Genomic DNA, 12,725 nt, shown 5'->3' on the forward strand with positions numbered 1-12,725 from the left:
TCTGCAAAGTAGTTGGTGAACCAGGCGAGGCAGTCGTCAGAAAAACCAAGGCTATTGAGTCTGCCGACAAGAATACGGTGATTGACAGAGATGAAAGCCTTGGCCAGGTCGATTTAGATAGGCAGGGCAGAATGGATATAGGTCTGTAGATATTCCATTAAAAAAAGCCGTTTCCAGCTACAATAGTAATTTACAACATTAACAATGTCTACACTGTATTTCTGATCAATTTGATGTTATTTTAATGGACAAAAAAATGTGCTTTCTTTTAAAAAACAAGGACATTTCTAGGTGACCCCAAACTTTTTAACGGTAGAGTAAGTATTCATACCCTTTACTCAGTACTTTGTTGAAGCACCTTTGTCAGCGATTACAACATCGAGTCTTCTTGAGTATGACGCTACAAGCTTGGCACACCTGTATTTGGAGAGTTTCTGCCATTCTTCTCTGCAGATTCTCTCAAGCACTGTCAGGTTGAATGGGAAGTGTCGCTGCACAGCTAATTTAAGGTCTCTCCAGAGATGTTTGATCGGGTTCTAGTCCGGGCTCCGTCTGTGCTACTCAAGGACATTTAGGGACTTGTCCCGAAGCCACTCCTGCGTTGTCTTGGCTGTGTAATTAGGGACGTTGTCCTGTTGGAATGTGAACCTTAGGCCCAGTCTGAGGTCCTGAGCGCCCTGGCACAGGTTTTCATCAAGGATCGCTCTATACTTTGCTCCGTTTATGTGTCCCTCGAACCTGACTAGTCTCCCAGTCCCTGCCACTGAAAAACATCCCCAAAGCATGCTGCCACCAACATGCTTCACTGTAGGGATGGTGCTAGGTTTCCTCCAGACGTGACACTTGGCATTCAGACTACAGAGTTCAATCTTGGTTTCTTCAGACCAAATTATCTCGTTTCTCATGGTCTGAGAGTCCTTTAGCTGCCTTTTGGCAAACTCCAAGCGGGCTGTCATGTGCCTTTCACTGAGGAGTGGCTTCCATCTGGCCACTCTATTTTTTTGTACACTTCCCAAGATCTGTGCCTTGACACAATCCTGTCTCGAAGCTCTACAGACAATTCCTTCAACCTCATGGCTTAGTTTTTGCTCTGACATGCCCTGTAAACTCTGGGACCTTATATAGACAGGTGTGTATCTTTCCAAATCATGTCCAATCAATTGAATTTACCACAGGTGGAATCCAATAAAGTTGTAGAAACATCTCAAGGTTGATAAATGGAAACAGGATGAGCTCAATTTCGAGTCTCATAATAAATGTGCAAACATTTCTAAAAATCTATTTTTGTTATGGGGTATTGCGTGTAGATTGATGACAGAAAAAAACAACTTCATCCATTTTGGAATAAGGCTGTAACGTAACAAAATGTGGAAGCAGCTAAGGGGTCTGAATACTTTCCGAATACACTGTATATACCATTAGGAGAGACTAAAGATAAATATTATACTTCATTAGAGATCAATTTTTAATAAAGAAGTACAATCTAAGGTGAGTGTGTTGGGGTCAATGAGAAGTGTTGCATAGAATTAAAAAGGTATGTCGGATATTATTCATCCAAAATCAGACAGGTTTTTTACATGGATGATATATTATCTCCAATGTACTCCAAACAATAGAACACTATAAAAAATATGGGAAACCAGACCTGGTACTCATAGCGGACTTTGAAAAGGCTTTTGATAAAGTACAACTGGAATTTACAGTGGGGCAAAAAAGTATTTAGTCAACCACCAATTGTGCAAGTTCTCCCACTTAAAAAGATGAGAGAGGCCTGTAATTTTCATCATAGGTACACTTCAACTATGACAGACAAAATTAGAAAAAAAATCCAGAAAATCACATTGTAGGACTTTTAATGAATTTATTTGCAAATTATGGTGGAAAATAAGTATTTGGTCACCTACAAACAAGCAAGATTTCTGGCTCTCACAGACCTGTAACTTCTTTTAGAGGCTCCTCTGTCCTCCACTCGTTACCTGTATTAATGGCACCCGTTTGAACTTGTTATCAGTATAAAAGACACCTGTCCACAACCTCAAACAGTCACACTCCAAACTCCACTATGGCCAAGACCAAAGAGCTGTCAAAGGACACCAGAAACAAAATTGTAGACCTGCACCAGGCTGGGAAGACTGAATCTGCAATAGGTAAGCAGCTTGGTTTGAAGAAATCAACTGTGGGAGCAATTATTTGGAAATGGAAGACATACAAGACCACTGATAATCTCCCTTGATCTGGGGCTCCACGCAAGATCTCACCCCGTGGGGTCAAAATGATCACAAGAACGGTGAGAAAAAATCCCAGAACTTTTTGGTAAAAACTCAACTCGTCGTGTTTGGAGGACAAAGAATGCTGAGTTGCATCCAAAGAACACCATACCTACTGTGAAGCATGGGGGTGGAAACATCATGCTTTGGGGCTGTTTTTCTGCGAAGGGACCAGGACGACTGATCCGTGTAAAGGAAAGAATGAATGGGGTCGTGTATTGTGAGATTTTGAGTGAAAACCTCCTTCCATCAGGAAGGGCATTGAAGATGAAATGTGGCTGGGTCTTTCAGCATGACAATGATCCCAAACACACTGCCCGGGCAATGAAGGAGTGGCTTCGTAAGAAGCATTTCAAGGTCCTGGAGTGGCCTAGCCAGTCTCCAGATCTCAACCCCATAGAAAATCTTTGGAGGGAGTTGAAAGTCTGTTTTGCCCAGCAACAGCCCCAGAACATCACTGCTCTAGAGGAGATCTGCATGGAAGAATGGGCCAAAATACCAGCAACAGTGTGTGAAAACCTTGTGAAGACTTCCAGAAAACGTTTAACCTCTGTCATTGCCAACAAAGGGTATATAACAAAGTATTGAGATAAACTTTTGTTATTGACCAAATACTTATTTTCCATTATAATTTGCAAATAAATTCATAAAAAATCCTACAATGTGATTTTCAAATTTCTCATTTTGTCTGTCATAGTTGAAGTGTACCTATGATGAAAATTACAGGCCTCATCTTTTTAAGTGGGAGAACTTGCACAATTGGTGGCTGACTAAATGTGGCTGACCACTGTATATATAAATGCCTGGAATATTTACATTTTGGGGAATCTCTTATACAATGGGTTAAAGTTATGTATAGTAACTCTAGGTGTAAAATAGTAAATACTGGCTATTAGAACGTATTAAACTGTCAAGAGGAGTAAAACAAGGTTGTCTATTATCGGCATATCTATTTATTATGTCCATCAAAATGTTAGCTATTAAAATCAGATCCAACAATAATATCAAGGGGCTAGAAATCCAGGGCTTAAAAACAAAAAGTGTCATTTTATGCTGATGATTCATGTTATTTTAAATCCACAATTTGGATCCCTCCACAGCCTCAGAGGATCTCCATCTTGTCTCATCGCTGCAACTCCCCAATGGGCTCGGGAGGCAAAGGTGGAGTACAATGGGTCGGAAACACTGTTCACCTGATAACAGAGGTCAGCATGATGGTACTTAAATTGCCATTGATAAAATGCAATTGTGTTCATTGTCAGTAGCTTATACCTGTCCATACCATAACCCCACACCACGGGGCACTCTGTTCACAACATTGACATCAGCAAACTGCTCACCCACACAAGACCAGACACGTGGTCTGGGGTTGTAAGGCCGGTTGGATGTACTGCTAAATTATCTAAAACAACATTGGTGGCAGCTTATGGTAGAGAAATTAACATTCAATTCTCTGGCAAAAGCTCTGGTGGACATTCCTGCAGTCAGCAAGCCAAATTCACCCTCCCTCAACTTGAGACATCTGTGGCATTGTGTTGTGTGACAAAACTGCACATTTTAGAGTGGCATTTTATTGTCCCCAGCACAAGGTTCATCTGTGTAATGGTCATGCTATTTAATCAGCTTCTTGATATGCCACACCTGTCAGGTGGATGGGTTATCATGGCAAATATGAAATACTCACGAACAGGATGTAAACACATTTGTGCACAAAATTTGAGAGAAATAAGCTTTTTGTGCGTATGGAACATTTCTGTGATCTTTTATTTCAGCTCATGAAACATGGGACCAATACTTTACATGGTGTGTTTATACACAATTTTTGTTCAGTGTACATTCATGAAATAAACATTTATTTAAAGTGTCAGTCAGCAGTTGAAACAACGCGACCTCACCCGTTTCGGTAAAAAGTTGAGGGATAGGGCTGGAGAAATGTAGCCACTCTCAAATTTATAGGCAGGGCTATGGATGCAAGGACTGACCATCCATGAAATCAAAATTATAGTCTTAACCATATTGAGGCTATATAGTGTTTGTTTACGTTTACAAACATTGGAGTGAAGCAAGCCCCCTATTCTGGGTTCTGGTGGGGTACGACATTTGAACTAAGCTCATGAAGCATTTATAAGTTATATTCTTCAAGAATCAATAGGTTTATTTCAGTAATTCAGAAGTCCAAAAATGGATGAAGCAACTGCAGATTGCCCCTTTAATGTAAACATATTGTATTTTGTTAATGTCTAGTCCTGATATGTCTATTTACAATCTGAATGCATTCATACACTCAAAAGAAACAAAATATCTGCGCAATATACAATGAAATAACAAGAACACTATCACATTTTACAGGACCACTGTAGGAGACAGACAGCTTTGGGAAACTATAAATCACACAGTTAAACAGCTGCCCTACTCACCTTACAATAAAACCTTTTTTTGTACATAGGGCAAGTTAAAGCACTTTCAAGGGATAGTGTGACATTTAGGAAATTAAGCCTTTTTTTGTTTTTACCCAGAGTCCAATGAACTCATGGATACCATTGTTATGTCTCTGCTTGCAGTTTGAAGGAAATGGAAGGCAGTTTCTGGAGCCATTACTAACTAGTGTTAGCGCAATACCTGGAAGTCTACAGGAACAGCTAGCATGCTAGTTGTTCCTGAAGACTTCCAGTAGAAAAAAAGGGCTTAATTTCCAAAATGTCACAGTATTCCTTTATTAAGGTGTGGAAAATAAGACACCCTATGCCCATGCATGAATTGCAGCATTATTTCATAAAGTGACAGCAATATCCATGGTTTAATCACAAAGTTAGCCACATTTGGAATGTTAAAGGTCAGTGCTGATGAGCACCTTAGATGGGGAAACCACATAAATATCAAAATTGTATATTAGTATTTTCACCCCTTATCCTTTCAGATATAGATAGAAAAGGTTTAATATGCCGGTGTCCCAACTTCAATCATTCTAACTGTAGACACACAAATTGATGTGGATATGTCTGCTTGTTGTCACATTACATTAAGCGAGCTAAAGCTGGTTGACTCATCAGCACTGTGTGAGCTAACGCTAACTCTCCGACATCCACTGTATACATCTCTCTTGGCAACTGTGTGGTCTGGAATGATGTGTTAGCTCAATGTGACGCCCTAACCTGCTTTTAAAGGCTTAATGCGTGACTTTGCTCATGCAGGTGTGTCATTTCATTTGACAGAAATAGCTCAACCATTACTCACACTTGAAAAATAAAAGTGTTTTTTCCCCCTTCAACATTTAGCTCTAGTCATCCCGATCTCATTTTAAAACACCAGCCATAACAAAGCGAGTGACTAACCAGGTTGTTGGATGGCTCATTTTGCCTGAGTGAGACAGTGTTGCAATGATCAAGAGGGAGTGTGTGGGAGTTCTAGATGACAAAGCTGGCAGTTTCTAAAGATGGTTGTCACACACTGGAGTAATGGAGGCCCTGCAGGTAGTGATGCCCTGAGGCGATGCACTGGAGCAGCCAACTCTAGGCAGGGTGGGCATTGAAACGCCCTGACAACAATGTGCCAATGTGCATGATGGGGCTTCTCTCAGCAAGGAGAGGGCACACAGACAGGCACAACACACATTTTCAATAGTTATGCCAAAGATTGAGTAGGGGTGGGGGGAGGGGGGTTGAAGGATACTCAATAACACAACATGTCAATTGACTATCCTGTAGAAGCTCCAAACATATCAGTCAAACTCATTCCTATCCAGACCTGGGTAGAATATGTATTCAAAATATCATAGTTGCGCTTGATTTAGCTCATCAGGCACAACAGCACTAACAGAATAGTCATGCAGGACAAGATAAGCTGGTCTGTCCCCTTACTGCATGGGCTAGATCAGTGGTTCATGTCTCCTCTTATAGCTCCAGTCCACCCTCTTATCTTAATAGAGATCACACTGTAGGACTACACCTTGACAGTGTGCTGACCCACCGGCGTGGCCTCTGCTTATTGGCCCACCACAACTCTCCCTCCATCCATAATGTCATCTGATGCCGGCCTCACTTGGGCCCTTGGGACCATTTAGGTGCCGCGGTCACTTGTTTCCTTAAAGAATAAGCGGAAACTGCAAGGTAGGTCACAATGGATAAAGAACCCGTCAACAAATGTAGAAGAGCGACGTGGATGGAATTGTCTAAAGTCGAGCGAGGCGCCACTCGACACGACGCGATTAGCCACTCAACTTGGGTGATTTACAAAAATAATTTGCATAACTGCCCACGGATTCTCCAACTCAATTCCCTGTGCATAAACAAATCAAATGTAATATAAATAAGGCCATAAAAAGCAACAACCCGAGCGGTTCCGCGTGTTGTTTCCCTGGGACTTTGCCCTTGTGAGGAAGCACGACACATGTAATTGAATGTAATAAATAACAGTGGAGAGACGTAACTCTACAGTATATCTAGGACATTCGTGGAGGTTGATGTTGGGTTTGGGTGATTGATGCTAATGTTAATCCTGACGGGCGGCTGCTTTATTTGCTTCTTTAATCAAGGACAGTATCATCGAAGCCATTGCACTGACGTATAGGGATCCGAATGAATAGACGTAATGTAATAATCACAACATTGTTCAATAACCAGTTGCTCGCACAAGGGTGGGAACGAGGCGTATGGCTCATCCATGCGTGGGTGACAAACAAGCAGGAAAAAAGATCTGACAAGACATTTCACATTGTTTTTCCACCTCCCCATGAGAGATAATGACAGACCAGTCATCCACCGAGCAGAAAGTTACACTTTTCACATCACCAGGTGACAACCTGGTGGGCTCGCTCGGTGCACTCTGATTGGTTCCCTCTCTCAGGGATTGCTGACAGAAGTCAGGTAGCATAAAGAAGAGAGAACTGAATGAAGCGCAGGGCATAGACACAGCCATTGGCCATCAGTGGCCAGGGCACCTGGCTGGTAAAGTAATTAACCCCGCTGAGTGGTTGGCGTGGAAACCGCGGACTCCAAGTGTCCCACCCCCTCCCCTATCCCCCTAGTTCCCTTGGCGATGATGGGGTGTCAATTCCCCCCACATCCAGCTGCCTCCTGCCTCCTCAAATCACACCTATTAGTCAGCAGGCCCCGTGGTGACCCGGCTGGGCCACTGCTTCTGTCTGTCCAGGGTAGTGTGTGTGTGTGTGTGTGTGTGTGTGCATCCAGGGTAGGAGGAGAGGGGGGGGCAGGTGGCTTGGCTGAAGCATTTGGAGCAAAGCATCTCACCACCACTCCCTGTGAGAATGTGATTAGATTGCAGTGCTGCCAAAATCACCACACTGGATCTCACACACTCACTGAGAGGCACATATAATAAAGGCACAGCTGCACACACACACACACACACACACACACACACACACACACACACACACAGTGTTAACAAATACTATTCTAAACAAAACTACATTACTATTCTAAAAAAAAAATCATACAAACATAAGGGTGGGGTATGGGTCGGGGATGTCTCTGTCAGACATGTGGGGCTGAGATTAGTTTTGGCAGGGGCTGCACAGTGGTGACCATGACCTAATTCTACCTGCCGTGGCAGAGAGACGCACTCACAAGGGGCAACAGCAAGCTAGCCTGGCAGCGCCCTGCTCTGTGACAACTACTTAACAACCAAAAATAGCATATATACACATACACACACACAGTTGAAGTCGTAAGTTAGGTTGGAGTCATTAAAACTCATTTTTCAACCACTCCACAAATTTCTTGTTAACAAACTATAGTTTTGGCAAGTCGGTTAGGACATCTACTTTGTGCATGACACAGGTCATTTTTCCAACAACTGTTTACAGACAGATTATTTCACTGTATCACAATTCCAGTGGGTCAGAAGTTTACATGCATGAAGTTGACTGTGCCTTTAAACAGCTTGTAAAAGCTTGCTTCTGATAGGCTAATTGACATCACTTGAGTCAATTGGAGGGGTACCTGTGGATGTATTAAGGCCTACTTTCAAATCATGGGAAAATCTAAATAAATCAGCCAAGACCTTCGAAAACAAATTGTAGACCTCCACAAGTATGGGTCATCCTTGGGAGCAATTTCCAAATGCCTGAAGGTACCACGTTCATCTGTACAAACAATAGTATGCAAGTATAAAACACCATGGGACCACGCAGCCGTCACACCGCTCAGGGAGGAGACGTGTTCTGTCTCCTAGAGATGAACATACTTTGGTGCGAAAAGTGCATATCAATCTGACAACAGCAAAGGACCCTGTGAAGATGCTGGAGAAAACAGGTACAAAAGTATCTACATTCACAGTAAAAACGAGTCCTATATCGACATAACCTGAAAGGCCGCTCAGCAAGGAAGAAGCCACTGCTCCAAAACCCTCATAAAAAAAGACAGACTATGGTTTGCAACTGCACATGTCGACAAAGATGGTACTTTTTGGAGAAACTGTTTGGCCATAATGACCATTGTTATGTTTGGAGGAAAAAGGGGAAAGCTTGCAAGCCGAAGAACACCATCCCAAACGTGAAGCACGGGGGTGGCAGCATCATGTTGTGGGGGTGCTTTGCTGCAGGAGGGACTGGTGCACTTCACAGAATAGATTATCATGAAGACGGAAAATTAAGTGGATATACTGAAGCAACATCTCAAGACATCATTCAGGAAGTTAAAGCTTGGTCGCAAATGGGTCTTCGAAGTGGACAATGACCCCAAGCATACTTCCAAAGTTGTGGCAAAATGGCTTAAGGGCAACAAAGTCAAGGTATTGGAGTGGCGATCACAAAGCCCTGACCTCAACCCTATTAAAAATTGTGGGCAGAACAGAAAAAGTGTGTGCGAGCAAGGAGGCCTACAATACTGACTCAATTACACCAGCTCCCAAGTAAAACAATTTAAAGGCAATGCTACCAAATACTAGTTGAGTGTATGTAAAAACTTATGACCCACTGGGAATGTGATGAAAGAAATAAAGCTGAAATAAATAATTCTCTCTACTATTATTCTGACATTTCACATTCTTATAGATATATATATATATATATATGGGGAGAACAAATATTTGAAACCCTGCCGATTTTGCAGGTTTTCCTACTTACAAAGCATGTAGAGGTCTGTAATTTTTATCATTGGTACACTTAAACTGTGAGAGACGGAATATAAAACAGAAATCCAGAAATAAACCATACAATATGATTAAGTAATTCATTAGCATTTTATTGCATGACATAAGTATTTGATACTTCAGAAAACCAGAACTTAATATTTGGTACAGAAACCTTTGTTTGCGATTACAGAGATCATACGTTTCCTGTAGTTCTTGACCAGGTTTGCACACACTGCAGCAGGGATTTTGGCCCACTCCTCCATACAGACCTTCTCCAGATCCTTCAGGTTTCGGGGCTGTCGCTGGGCAATACAGACTTTCAGCTCCCTCCAAAGACTTTCTATTGGGTTCAGGTCTGGAGACTGGCTAGGCCACTCCAGGACCTTGAGATGCTTCTTACGGAGCCACTCCTTAGTTGCCCTGGCTGTGTGTTTAGGTTTGTTGTCATGCTGAAAGACACAGCCACTACCCATCTTCAATGCTCTTACTGAGAGGAGGTTGTTGGCCAAGATCTCGCGATACATGGCCCCATCCATCCTCCCGTCAATACGGTGCAGTCGTCCTGTCCCCTTTGCAGAAAAGCACCCCCAAAGAATGATGTTTCCACCTCCATGCTTCACGGTTGGGAGGGTTTTCTTGGGGTTGTACTCATCCTTCTTCTTCTTCCAAACACGGCGAGTGGAGTTTAGACCAAAAAGCTCTATTTATGCTCTATTTATGTCTCATCAGACCACATGACCTTCACCCATTCCTCCTTGGCAAACTTCAGACGGGCCTGGACATGCGCTGGCTTGAGCAGGGGGACCTTGCGTGCGCTGCAGGATTTTAATCCATGACGGGGTAGTGTGTTACTAATGGTTTTCTTTGAGACGGTGGTCCCAGCTCTCTTCAGGTCATTGACCAGGTCCTGCCATGTAGTTCTGGGCTGATCCCTCACCTTCCTCATGATCGTTGATGCCCCACGAGGTGAGATCTTGCATGGAGCCCCAGACCGAGGGTGATTGACCGTCATCTTGAACTTCTTCCATTTTCTAATAATTGCGCCAACAGTTGTTGCCTTCTCACCAAGCTGCTTACCTATTGTCCTGTAGCTCATCTCAGCCTTGTGCAGGTCTACAATTTTATCCCTGATGTCCTTACACAGTTCACTGGTCTTGGCCATTGTGGAGAGGTTGGAGTCTGTTTGATTGAGTGTGTGGACAGGTGTCTTTTATACAGGTAACGAGTTCAAACAGGTGCAGTTAATACAGGTAATGAGTGGAGAACAGGAGGGCTTCTTAAAGAAAAACTAACAGGTGTGTGAGAGACGGAATTCTTACTGGTTGGTAGGTGATCAAATACTTACGTCATGCAATAAAATGCAAATTAATTACTTAAAAATCATAATTGATTTTCTGGATTCCGTCTCTCATAGTTGAAGTGTACCTATGATAAAAATTACAGACCTCTACATGCTTTGTAAGTAGGAAAACCTGCAAAATCGGCAGTGTATCAAATACTTGAACACACACACACACACCAAAAAGTATTGTCAGCCACCAATTGTGCAAGTTCTCCCACTTAAAAAGATGAGGCCTGTAATTTTCATCATAGGTACACTTCAACTATGACAGACAAAATGAGGAAATAAAATGCAGAAAATCCCATTGTAGGATTTTTTATGAATTTATTTGCAAATTATGGTGGAAAATAAGTATTTGGTCAATAACAAAGTATTGAGACAAACAGCCCCAAAGCATGATGTTTCCAGCCCATGCTTCACAGTAGGTATGGTGTTCTTTGGACGCAACTCAGCATTCTTTGTCCTCCAAACACGACGAGTTGAGGTTTTACCAAAAAGTTATATTTTGGTTTCATCTGACCATATGACATTCTCCCAATCTTCTTCTGGATCATCCAAATGCTCTCTAGCAAACTTCAGACGGGCCTGGACATGTACTGGCTTAAACAGGGGGACACGTCTGGCACTGCAGGATTTGAGTCCCTGGCGGCGTAGTGTGTTACTGATGGTAGGCTTTGTTACTTTGGTCCCAGCTCTCTCCAGGTCATTCACTAGGTCCCACCGTGTGGGATTTTTGCTCACCGTTCTTGTGATCATTTTGACCCCATGGGGTGAGATCTTGCGTGGAGCCCCAGATCGAGGGAGATTATCAGTGGTCTTGTATGTCTTCCCTTTCCTAATAATTGCTCCCACAGTTGATTTCTTCAAACCAAGCTGCTTACCTATTGTAGATTCAGCCTTCCCAGCCTGGTGCAGGTCTACAATTTTGTTTCTGGTGTCCTTTGACAGCTCTTTGGTCTTGGCCATAGTGGAGTTTGGAGTGTAACTGTTTGAGGTTGTGGACAGGTGTCTTTTATACTGATAACAAGTTCAAACAGGTGCCATTAATACAGGTAACGAGTGGAGGACAGAGGAGCCTCTTAAAGAAGAAGTTACAGGTCTGTGAGAGCCAGAAATCTTGCTTGTTTGTAGGTGACCAAATACTTATTTTCCACCATAATTTGCAAATAAATTAATTTAAAAAATCCTACAATGTGGGAGAACTTGCACAATTGGTGGCTGACTAAATACTTTTTTGCCCCACTGTGTGGGTGTGTAATATATATATATATATATATATTCTTATACAGTGCCTTGCGAAAGTATTCGGCCCCCTTGAACTTTGCGACCTTTTGCCACATTTCAGGCTTCAAACATAAAGATATAAAACTGTATTTTTTTGTGAAGAATCAACAACAAGTGGGACACAATCATGAAGTGGAACGACATTTATTGGATATTTCAAACTTTTTTAACAAATCAAAAACTGAAAAATTGGGCGTGCAAAATTATTCAGCCCCTTTACTTTCAGTGCAGCAAACTCTCTCCAGAAGTTCAGTGAGGATCTATGAATGATCCAATGTTGACCTAAATGACTAATGATGATACATACAATCTACCTGTGTGTAATCAAGTCTCCGTATAAATGCACCTGCACTGTGATAGTCTCAGAGGTCCGTTAAAAGCGCAGAGAGCATCATGAAGAACAAGGAACACACCAGGCAGGTCCGAGATACTGTTGTGAAGAAGTTTAAAGCCGGATTTGGATACAAAAAGATTTCCCAAGCTTTAAACATCCCAAGGAGCACTGTGCAAGCGATAATATTGAAATGGAAGGAGTATCAGACCACTGCAAATCTACCAAGACCTGGCCGTCCCTCTAAACTCTCAGCTCATACAAGGAGAAGACTGATCAGAGATGCAGCCAAGAGGCCCATGATCACTCTGGATGAACTGCAGAGATCTACAGCTGAGGTGGGAGACTCTGTCCATAGGACAACAGTCGTATATTGCACAAATCTGGCCTTTATGGAAGAGTGGCAAGA

The sequence above is a fragment of the Oncorhynchus kisutch genome, linkage group LG16, assembly GCF_002021735.2.
Source record: "Oncorhynchus kisutch isolate 150728-3 linkage group LG16, Okis_V2, whole genome shotgun sequence".
NCBI lineage: Eukaryota > Metazoa > Chordata > Actinopteri > Salmoniformes > Salmonidae > Oncorhynchus > Oncorhynchus kisutch.